Source organism: Suncus etruscus, chromosome 20 (assembly GCF_024139225.1).
Source record: "Suncus etruscus isolate mSunEtr1 chromosome 20, mSunEtr1.pri.cur, whole genome shotgun sequence".
Taxonomy (NCBI): Eukaryota; Metazoa; Chordata; class Mammalia; order Eulipotyphla; family Soricidae; genus Suncus; species Suncus etruscus.
The window spans coordinates 17,501,071-17,513,483 of record NC_064867.1 but is presented as its reverse complement, the minus strand read 5'-3'; the positions used below and the strand labels follow the sequence as shown (position 1 = coordinate 17,513,483).

The 12,413-nt window shown below is 35.0% G+C and overlaps 1 protein-coding gene across 1 annotated transcript in view; it reads left to right on the top strand.

The window, feature by feature from the left end:
- Positions 1–12,413, top strand: part of LOC125997887 (ubiquitin-conjugating enzyme E2 E2) — a 191,527-nt gene that overhangs the window by 75,424 nt on the left and 103,690 nt on the right. The window lies entirely within an intron of this gene.

Genomic DNA, 12,413 nt, shown 5'->3' with positions numbered 1-12,413 from the left:
AGGTATCAACATGTGACACCATTTTGTTTTAAGAGATAGCCTTTAGGTTCAGTATGGCAGTGCCTCGAAAGAAAGCCACTTGGGTTTTGAAATAATAGGAAAGTGCCCATATATGTTTTGTTTTCATTAGCTTTGTAGAGATTATTTTCATTTCCCTGTTATGGTTTGTTAGGAGAGAAAAAAAGAAGGTAGAGCTCTAGGGTCATAAAAATATACCTCTTTTTTAACATTGCACTCTTTGTCCCGAATATAGCTTATGGCAGATATTAATAAATAGGCTATGACAGATATTAATGTATTGCTGATTTCATTAACAGTTTCCCATCTCAAAGACCTGCTCTGCTTCTTTTGGATAGTCCCCATAGGGAAATTAGTACTTCCTAAGAATTTTAGAGAACTTTAAGAATCTCATTTTTTAGTTAAGAGGTTTTAAAACGAGCAAACAGACTTGTACTGACAAAATGTCTATTAATGGTTTGCTGTAGAGTCTGTGCATGAAATTGCAGTGACAAATTAAGAAATACTTCTAGGCATTTGGAAGGACATAGATGCTTGGGAAATGGTTCATGATAAAACACAGTGTAAGTGGCATTTATTCAAGGAAATCATTTATAGCTTCATAACCAGAATTAGTGTTTCTATCAGTTTAAAATATCTTCTAAATGTAATCTCAGGAAGGCAGTATCTGTCTCATCTGTATTTTAGTTTAGTTAGCTTTTGAAGGGAAGGGAGGTGTATACATCCAGTGATGCTCAGGAACTACTCTCAATTCATGCTTGTTTGGTTTTTTTCCTAGTGGTATACATATGACACTGAGATGTTGTGAATTTGATCCAATTCTCCTACATGAAAGTCATGCACTACAGCCCCTTCTATATTTACTTATTTTTATGTTTAAGACATCCTCTTAACAAAAAGTCAGTTACATTTGAAACAAAATTTTTTCCTTTTATTATGAAAGGAAAATAAATCAGTCGCCTGATAGAGAATTTGGACATTTAGAAAATATGCCTCTCCCAATAATCCCAAATCACAACATCCGTCATAGATGAAATATCAACATGTTGAATTTGTTCTTTGTTTAATTTTAATTTTTTATTTATCACTTCATAAAACTTAGTTAACATTAATTATGTAGTTTTTATTTTTCCCTAAAATTAAAATATTTAAATTGAGGGGTTTTAGGGGAGGAGAGTTTAGACCATACTTTGTAGTATTTAGGGATTATTCCTGGCTTTGCATTCAGAAATTACTCCTGCGGCCTCTGAGGGGGTGGAGTCATATGAGATGCTGGGATTGAATCCGGTGGGCTATGTGCAATGCAAACTCCCTATTCACTGTGCTATCACTCTGGCCCTATAATATTTATTTTTAACCTCTTTACATTTTATTGTATGGTTGTACTGTAACAAGTTTTTCTATTTTCCGTTTATTTACGTGTGCTCCCTTTAAAATGCATATAGATGGACCATTGTTGAAAAAAGCTGCAGTCCATGTTTTGCATGGACGAAATCTGGGTTCATTGATCCAGAATTCTACTGAAAGCAACTCCTGAATGTTTGAACACCAATGGATATGAATTCCCCCCTCCAAATTTTTATTAGTAAAGTACCTATATGTATTTTTAATAATATAACTACTAACATTATACATAGTGCATTACACAGAATTGGAGTTATAAATTTTTGTTGTTGTTGTCATTGTTTTGGGGCACACCCAGCAATACTTAGGGATTACTCCTGGTTCTGTGCTCAGAAATTACTCCTGGCAATGCTCAGGGACCACATGGAATGTAGGGGATTAAATCTGTCAACTGTGTGCAAGGCAAATACTTTACCCATCATATTATTGTTTTGGCCTCTGATAAATATTAATGAGGGCATAATGACTCAAATTTTAATAGTGAGGATATGAAGTTTTGTCATTTCACTATGTTTCTCATTATATATAACCCTTTCTCAGGATTTAATATGGAAATATATATTTCAGTCATGATTTTGTTTTAGTGCTAACAGTCTTCTTTTATCATTATGAGTTAATTATCTTTAATTCATAATTGCTTTTTATTTGTAATAAATACTATATACGATAATCCTTATAAGTGAAAATCTGTATAATTCTTAAATATTCAATGTATTTTTTCTAAGTAATTTTTGTAATAGTTACTAGATTCTAAAAATTCATGTCTATACTGGAACATAGGTACTTATAATTTGACAAATATATGAAGCTTTGATTGTTTCTAATAATGATTAATACTAAGTCATAAATATTATTAGTGAGTGTTTAATAATAAATCTCACACCCTATCTTGAATCATGAGATTAGTTGTGCATGAATCTCGTACTGAAAACCAGACTGCCTTAGAAGTGAATGCTGAAAAAGAATCTTCATGCCCTCTCTCAGTTCATAATGCTCAAGAAAGATTATTTTGTCAAGGCTAGGCTTCTTGAATAGTGGGAGAGGCACTTCTGAGAATTTTGAGAGTGCTGATTGGTAGTGGTGCAGACTGGAGGCCTCCTAAGAACTGCTGGGGTGTTCTTTGTGGCTAATCCCTGGCACCACAAGACCCAAGTAAACCTTGCTCCTAATCCCTCGTATTGAACCATCAGCCCAGTTGACTGAAAATAGCCAGAAGAGGCCCCTAGGCTTCATGAGTACCACTTGAGGATGGATGAATAAATAAATACCTCTAGTTTCTGGCCTAGGATATCTAAGGACCTAACAAAAAATGAAAGAAAAAAATTCTCAACTACTTGGAGCTGGAGAGATGGTATAGCAAGACGTTTACCTTGCATGTGGCTGACCTGACTTTGATTTCTAGCACCACATATGGTGTCAAGCCCTGTCAGGAGTGTTCCCTGAGAGTAAATCCTGGAGTGAGTGTACCTGAGTGTGGCACAAAAATAAAACAAAAGAAAAACTAACAGCTTTCCCTAGTTCATTTAAGAAGTGAGCTCATTGTGTAATTTACTAGCCCCCAAAGTACAGAGACTCACATATGAAAACCTTAGTAGGTACCAGTACTGATGTAGGAAAACCTGAACAGTATTCAAGTTGCTGGAAGGATTCATCAAAGTAGTAATCTATGTTAAAAACTCTAGGGAAAGACTGGAAAAATAGTGCAGGGATTAAAGTAAATGGCATGCAACTGACTCTAGTTCAATCCCTGGCACCACATGGTTCTCTAAGCATCGCTGGATGCAGCCTTGGAGGCCCCTGAGCATCATCAGGGTGACCCAGATAATCCCTGGCACCACTGGGCCTGAGCCATATTGCACCTTCAGGCCATTAAATTACTGACCTGGTTGGCTGATATTAGTATCCAACTCTCTTCAGCACTGCTTTGGAGGTCTAAATGCAAAACAAACAAACTATCAGAGAAAGGGGTATTATATATATTCAGGGTGGTGGTGTCCCTCCACAGTTTCATGAATTTACCTCCAAAAAATTGAGCCACTAGTACTTTTGACAGTAGGCAAAGTTTGTTTGGGGGGATATCAGCAGTGCTAGGAATTTGCTCCTACTATGGGCTCAGGAATCATTCCCACTGAAGCTCAGGAGACCTTGATGTATCAGACAACTAACCTAGGCTTCCTGCATGCAGGTCATATGCTTAGCTCTTTGAAAATCTTTCTAATCCCATTTTTATTATATTCAGAATATTCTAATACTCATAAGACCATGTGAAGTCAAAAGAAATTTCTACCAGTCAAGGCTAACAGTGATATTTCAGATGCTAATGATATATAGGGCAGATCCTCTATATTCTCTGTCTATCCTCTCCCACCTGAATGAAGGGAAGAAAAGAAGAATTTACAGGTTGATAGTTTAGAGCTAAAGTCTCAATAAAAGATTTAGATCTGTTTCTAGAAAAGTAGAATGCCTTCTTTTTTTCCCTTTACTTCATTCAACTATATTTCTAAGAGTCAATTTTAGCATTTCTGTTTTATCGAACATATAATATCCAGCTATTAAGGGAAAAAATCACAGTACAAAGATAAGAATGGAAAACCCATACTTTAAATGAGAGAACATTGAATAGGATCAGATATTGCAGGCATGGTACAATTATCAGGCTGGGAATTTCATACAAGTTATGATTAAAGTGCTAAGAATTCTAATAGCTACTGTAGTATATTTGTACCATATGGATACAATCAACCAAGAGATAAAAAAAAACTGGTGAAAATATTATATATCAAATTCATTTTATAGAAATGAAGACTGCTTTCAATAAGCTCCTAAATAGACTTAACATAACTGAGGAAAGACTCTCAGAGTTTAATATATGTGAGTAAGAAATTCCAGCAAGGTAAAGCAAACAGAACAAAGACTAGAAATATGAGTAGAATATCCAAGAACTTGATTCTTAATATTCATGCCTTGGAAATACTCTAAGAGGAAGAAGAAGTAATGTTAACAGAAGTAATACTTAAAAGATTTATGACTGGGATTTCCTCCAAACTACAGACCCAAGAACTTCAGAAAACTTTTTTAATCCAAGCAGAATAAATGCCCAAATTACTATACCTGGGCATATTATGCTTATAATGCATACCTCAATTGTCATAATTTAGTTTACTTATTCTGAGGACTTCCACATATATAAGTTGAAAATAGTTCATATAAGTATACACATACATTTGACTTCTATCCCAAACTCCAGACCTACCTACTTGACATTTCACAAGCATCTCAAATATTACATGCAAAGGAGGGCGAATTTACTTACTCTTTAGACTTACTTGCAATAATAATCTCTTGTTCCGTTAGTCTTCCTTTTATTTTTCCCTCCCTTATCCCCCTCCTTCAGTCATTCTTTACTCAGCTTAAGGTGACACACCCTTCATGGTAGCTCAAGTCATAACCCTAGACATCACTTTTTACCTTTTATTCATCTTCTTGTGTTATTCACTCATATCCTGTCTGTTCTACCTACAAAAATCACCGTTTTCTCCCTGACTTTTGCTCAACTAAGTCACTAGTATGAATCCATGCATCAAAATCCATTTTCCTTTATGGGTTTTTTGGGAATGACCAAAATTCCTGACTCTGGTAGGGTGTCACTTTCAGTGGCTCACCGTCCTTGTGATAGTGGAGTGTCCCTGTTTCTTCTGCACCAACATATATGTTCTAGCCCATCTTGTCCTTCTCTCTGGCCCTGTAGATTATCTTGAGCAGTAGGAGATGAGCAAAAGTCAATCGAGTGGGGTTTGTAGATGTTTTCCTCACTTCCATAAAAAAAAAAAAAAAAAAACACAGGACATGATGCTCTCTTAGGAGGCCATTCAGTCTCAATTAGAGGAATTGGAGGGATTTGAACTATCTTGCTATTTGGACAATGAAACAGTCACAGGAAAGAGGAGAGATAGATAATAGTGATGGAGAGCAGGAGCAATAACACAGCGGTAGCGCCTTGTATACGGCCAACCCAGGATGGATCCCAGTTCAACTCCTGGCATCCTCTATGGCATCCTCTATCTAAGCCTGCCAGGAGCAATTTTTGAGCACAGAGCCAGGAGTAACCCCTGAATGCTATCAGATGTGCCCCCCCAAAAAAAACAAAAACAAAATAAAAAAATATAATAGTGATGGAGATGTAATATGCTGCATTCACAAGTTTGCTCTCTTGGATTTAGCAACATAATGAAAGACTTTTTTTTATCTCAGTTCAAACAGAGATTGAGATGATTTCATTGAAGCTATGAAAACCTATCTAAACTCTAAATGATGCACTACTTTGAAAAAAGTAGAAAGTTTCTCTGAAAAGATTAGATTTTTGAGATTCATGATTCTTGAATGATAGACATAAGTAATCTCTATGTATTTAAGAACATGAAATCTTGGTGCAGACAGCTTGGACTTGACTTTATTTTTTTCATCAATTCTTGGCTGTGTAACCCAAGGAAAATTACTTTTCCCTGCTTTATTCATACTAATAAACACATGAAATTGCCAACCTTAGAGGCTTGTTAAAAGGATTGAATGGTTCTTATTTAAAAAAATCAAATAGAATTGTGCTTGGTGCAATTTAAGCATTTAATATGTTGACTATTCATCTTAGTAGTGATGGTGTTTATTTATAGTTTGCTTCCAATTGTACCTGAATACACTGTTTGTGAAATAATGGTTTCTATTGCTAGAGCATTTTGGTTTTGGGTCAGTGATTTGGGTTTTGTTTTGTTTTGTTTTTGGCCACACCTGGTGCTCCCAGGTGTTACTCTTGGCTATGTGCTCAGAAATCAATCGCTCCTGGTTTGGGGGACCATATAGGACGCTGGGGGATCGAACCGCGGTCTGTCCTAGGCTAGCACACTCAACGCCTTACACGCAGCGCCACCACTCCAGCCCCCAGGGTCAGTGATTTGTAACTCATTGGTTAATTAAACTCCAGATAGTCAGCTTACTGAAACTGACTGCAGAAGATAACAAAGATCCAGTAGGGGCTTTGAGCAGTAGACTGAGATTGAATAGGTTAGGAATTGTTAGGAAAATTAATCTGTTTGGTATATCTTTATATGGAATTGGAGATTGGGAAAGAAGTTTAAAGGTATTTTTGCTTTGATTTTTAGGCAATAGTTTTATTGAAAGAGATGTGAGTAAAGAAAAAGAGAGATACATGTTTATAAGAGAACACTATTTTTTTCAGAGTGGAAAAAAGGGCAACTTTAAAGGTTTTGAGGTGTTAACTTAAGAATGGAAAAGGAAGTTTTGACAGGCTTTAATATAAAATACGACTTTGGGGTTTTGAACCTGTATAACTCAGAGAATCTTAGGGGTGAAAAAAGATCAGAGAGGTACCGGTAAGTTAGTTTGCTGAGAATTTGTTTTGTTTTATAGATGGTGTTTCATTTGTCACTATGACCTGTTAATAGTTTATATTTCACAGTAGGAAAAGCTATAAAGATACAGAGCACTGCCTGATAATGTCAACCAGTGGTCAAATTTCTCAGCTAAACTAAAGCATTGCTTAAAAATTTCTGATGTACAGGGTAGAGAAATAGTACAGTGAGTAGTGAGTGAGTTTGCCTTGTATGCAGTTGACCCACTATTATTTTCCGGCACCACATCTTGTCCCCCTAGAATAGCCAGGAGTATCTTCTGAGCAGAGCCAGGAACAAACCTTGAGTATGACCAGGAAAAAGTTTTCAATTAAAATTTTTTACATTGGTATTACATTTATTAATGTCCTTAAAACTGAAAGCACTGTGTCTTTATATATTTTTATCTTTACTATAATTGTGATAACTTTGCTTTACTTAAAATCTCTAATTTATTGAAGCATTAGTTTACTAAAGACTTTTAAATTTTACCTCTACTAAGAATCTACTGTATACATTTTTTAACATACAGTTCAGCTTTTTGCATGTTACATGTAGTATGGGTAGGTATTATTTATGAGTTGAAGAGAATACGTCCTGAGTACCTGCTTTATCTTTATTCAGAAGTTATTATTTGAATGTACAGCTCTTCATTTATATCATATTTTATATCATATTTTGCCATAAGACATAAATTTCAGTTTTCTTTTTAATAAATGATATATTTTCCACCTTCTGAACTATTGCTCCCATTTCTCCTTTCTTTGACTACCCTAATAAATTACTGTAAAATAGACCTGTTCTTTGTGTAACAATAGAAAAAAAAGGCCTTTATAGGGAACTGGAGCAATAGCAATAGCAAAATGGGAAGGGCATTTGCCTTGCATGCAGCTTACCCAGGTTTGATCCCAGCAATCTCATATGGTCCCCTGAGACTGCCAGGTATGATTTCTTAGCTCAGAGCCAGGAGTAATCCTTGAGCGCTGCCTGCTGTGGCCAGTAAAACCCCAACACAACAAAATGAACGAACAAACAAAACAAAAGGGGGAGGCTTTGTATCTGAAAGAGAATCTAACTTTGAATAGTTTGAGTTATCCAGAGATTTTTCTAGCCGAATTCTTATTCAGAATATGTCTTAGTTTGCGAGTATATTTGGGGCACCATCAAAAAATCAAACATTGTCAAAACACCCTGGGAAGGTTATTTAATAGATTTTCACATGTATAATAGAACTATGTAAATTACTAGTATCTGGAGAATTTTACATAGTAATATTGATTTGATTTGGGGGACCTATGAGTAAAAGAAAAAGCAACTGAGAACAATATTTGTTTACTTTTACTGCATTGATGAAATTAGCTTTCTTTAAAAATTTTATACAATGATGTGATTTTTATATTGCTTATGTAATCAAATGTGAAATTATAGAATAAAGATAGTGATGGTATCATTGGCTTTATTGAAACTAATTGTCCTTATTGCTGTTGTCATTCCTGTAAGTAGAGACAGTGTTTGTTAGTAGAATCTGTCAAATATTGATGTAATTCTGATTTTTGCTATAGCTTTTGAAAATATATTTTTAAATTATACATTTTAATCTACTCAAGCTCATAGGATCATTTATTCAAATCTGATAGGATGATAATATTTAATGAGTTTCATAGGAGTATTTTTTTTAATTTTCTTTCTTTAACCTTTCCCACCTTCATCCCTGATTTTTCACTGTCTCAATTGCTCATATAATATCTGAAGTATAAGAAATAGCAGTATATGTTACCCTTACAGACCAAAGTCTTAATTGCCAGCTTTGGAGTAACCTCTGAGCACTGCTGGATGTGCCCCCCCCCCAAATAATTTAGGGACTGGGGCAGTAGTACAGAAGGTTGGACCCTTGCCTTGCATGGACTTGATCTCTGGTAGTCCTTATATGGTCCTGAGCACTGAGAAGAGTAATTGCTCATTGTGCACCTATACATAACCACTGGGCATTTTTGAATGTGGCTCAAATTCCAAAATAAAATAGAATCCTTAGGGCCAAAGAGATAATACAGTAGGTAAGGTGCTTGCAGTGTTCATAGCCAACCTAGTCTCAATCTCTCCTACCACATATGATGCCTCAAGCTCCTCCAGTAGTTATCCTTGAGCACAGAGCCAGGAATAAGCCCTAATCACAAATCAATAAACCTTTAAAAAAAAGAAGATTACACCTCTAAAATAAGATGTAAATATGTAAGAGCTGGCCTCCCTTGTTTGGAGATGGAAGGGAAAAAATTCGAATTCTCCTCATAATCTCTTCTTAGAGTAAGAAAGACCAGGGAAATCTTAGAGATAACTTCCAGGAGTATTGTTTGAAAAATCATTACTTTGTATTAAGAACCTTGCATTGTTGTATATAGAAAAGTCGAATTCTGGGCCCAGAGAGATGGCACAATGGTGTTTGCCTTGCAAGCAGCCGATCCAGGACCTAAGATGGTTGGTTCGAATCCCGGTGTCCCATATGGTCCCCCTTGGGAGCTATTTCTGAGCAGACAGCAGGAGTAACCCCTGAGCACCACCGGGTGTGGCCAAAAAACAAACAAACAAACAAACAAAAAAGAAAAGTCGAATTCACTAAGGACAAAAAAGATTACTATTTAATATGATATTAGTACATTTTTGTGAGCCCAATATGTGCAAGGTATTAAAAGTTAGAAAATAGGGCCGGTAAGGTGGCGCTAGAGGTAAGGTATCTGCCTTGCAAGCGCTAGCCAAGGAAGGGCCATGGTTCCATCCCCCAGTGTCCCATATGGTCCCCCCAAGCCAGGGGCAATTTCTGAGCTTTTAGCCAGGAGTAACCCCTGAACATCAAACAGGTATGGCCCAAAAAACAAACAAACAAAAAAAGTTAAAAAATAAACATATTCATACCATTCATTTGATATACTGCAGCAACAAAAAATATTTAAACCAAAAGATTCTCATCATAATGTATCCTGGGTAAAATAAATAAAATTAAAAATGAAGTTCACAGATGTATTCTTTCAGGTACAAGTGATTTTTTATAATATATTTGGATTTTATAAATACAAAGTAGAGCTTTGTAGTAAGAAAGTGTAAAGAAATTGCCTTCGAAAATAACTATTTGCGGGGCCAGAGTGATATAGCACAGTGACTATGGCATTTATCTTAAATGTGGCCAACACAAATTCAATCCCTGGCATCCTATATGGTACCCCTGAACATTGCCAGGAATGATCCCTGAGTGCAGAACAGGAGTAAACCCTGAGCACAGCTGTATGTGGTCAACAACAAAAACAAAACAAACAAACAAAAAAAAACTGTTGTAATAGCCACTAGGTGTATACAAAACCTGTTCTCTTAAATTACCCATTTAAATCATTCAGTCTAATAAACTAAGCCACAGAGTAAGTGATTCCAGTTTGGTCGTTTAGTTATTATAAATATAGACACTTAATAGCAGTGCATTTATGTGATATTTAGTGAAAATAAAACCTTAGCGTATTAATTTGAACTTAACATATTTTAGAGGATAGCGAGCTATTACAGGAGGTAACACACTTGCCTTGCTCTTGTCCTTTGTCGTTTGATCCACAGCATCCACTGCCTGGAGTGATCTTTGAACAGAGAGCCAGGACTAAGCTTTATATTCTGCCAGGTATGACTGGAAAAAATAATAATCGAATTTTAAATACTTTTAATTGTGAGCAAGTTAGTTCACAGACTAATAAATGGTGATCTAGTAATAGGAGATTATGATGGATTACTTTTAAATATGTTCCGAGAAACATTTCTTTTTAAGCCACCTTAAATCTAAAAACTTAACTGTAAAACATAGATAAACCATACATAATCATGATTACATGGCAAGGTGTTTAATCCTGAAGATTTTGATAAAAGCTCTGCATCTTTAACCAGAAGCAGTCTTTCAGTAATTCCAGTAAAGTATTCCCTGTTTTAACAAATGTGTGTTATGTCAAGTTTCAAATGCTATGTATAGAAACAAAAGGCACCAGTCTTTGCATCATTTAAATTGAATTATTCTAATTTAGTATAAATGCTATTTTCTTAATTATTTATTGCATAAAGTGATGGTCACTTGGGTGCCATGAAGTGCAGATTTTAGTTTCTGAACTTGTAGCAAACTGTGAATGTCATTAATGTCTTTTCCCTTTAATACTGAAAAGATAAAATAAAAGGAAAAGTCAAACATTTTAACAATTAGTACTAGACTTTAAAACAGGTGTCTAAAACTGTTGAAATTTTGTTCAGTTTTGAATTATTTTGTTTGTTTTTCATCTATTTTTGATGCCAAGATCAAAACTAGCATTTTACAGATTAAAAAGCCATGTTCTCTGTCTCTGCACTATATCACTGAACCTTATTTTTCAGCTAATGAGATAATGTTAAAAGATTACTTAAAAGGCTTTCATTATATTCTAATAAATTGAGTACTTCTGATAATGTCTACTGTTAATGGTTACTGTTAACTAACTTTAGTAGTATGTTTCTTCATTTCAATATGTAATCAAAATTGAATTAACAATTATAAATTTATTTCCATATAACAACAATAGACAGATTAATTAATATTTATTAATATAATATTATGTCCTGTGAGCCTTTTTCAACTCTGAAGAAACCTATATTCTTTCTCTCACCTCACAATTCTCTAAATTTTTTTTAATAAATACTATTTTGTATCACTAAAAAAGTGTCCTATCAGGACATCATGAATGTGCATTGTATCTTGTCAAATGCTTTCTCTGCTTCTATTATATGTCCATATGATTTTTACTTTTGCTTATACTGATACAGGCTTTATGTTGATCAGCTTGTATGTATTAAACCATCTTTGCATCCCTCCAGTGTTTCCTATTTGGTCATGTTGTGTAATCTTTAATATATTATTGGATTTATTTTGTAAATATATTGTTGAGAATCTTTGAATCTATATTTATTAGGGACATATGTCTATAGTTTTTCTTTTTGAGTTCTCTGTCATTATTTGGTATCATGATAATACATGCCCTCTTAGAAAGTACAGGAGTATTGCAGTTTCTTAATCTTTCTAAAAGAGCCTAAAGAGGAATGGCATTATATCTTCTTTATTTTTTAATAATTTATTTATTTGAGCACTGTGATTACAAAAATGTTCATAGTTCAGTTTCAGTCATAGGATGTACACCTCCCCCAATCACCAGTGCAACTTTCTCACCAAAAATGTTCCCCACTGCCCTCCTTCCCAACCCCAGCCTGTATTCAGAACAGGTATTCTATTTCTCTCTCTCTCACTATCACTGTCATGGTAGTTGTTGAAGCATTTATTTCTCTATCTGTGCTCACCACTCTTTTTTGGTAAGATTCATATAAGGGGCTGGTTCTTCCAGCTCTCATCTCCATTGTCTCTAAGTTTTATTACCGTACTGTCTTATATTTTTCTTAAATCCCACAGATGAGTGAGACTTTTATGTGTCTGTCTCTGTCATTTCACTCAGCATGATAGTCTTCATGCCCATTCATGTATAGCAGTTTCATGACTTCATTTTTTCCCCTAACAGCTGCATTGTATTCCATTGTATGGATGTACAA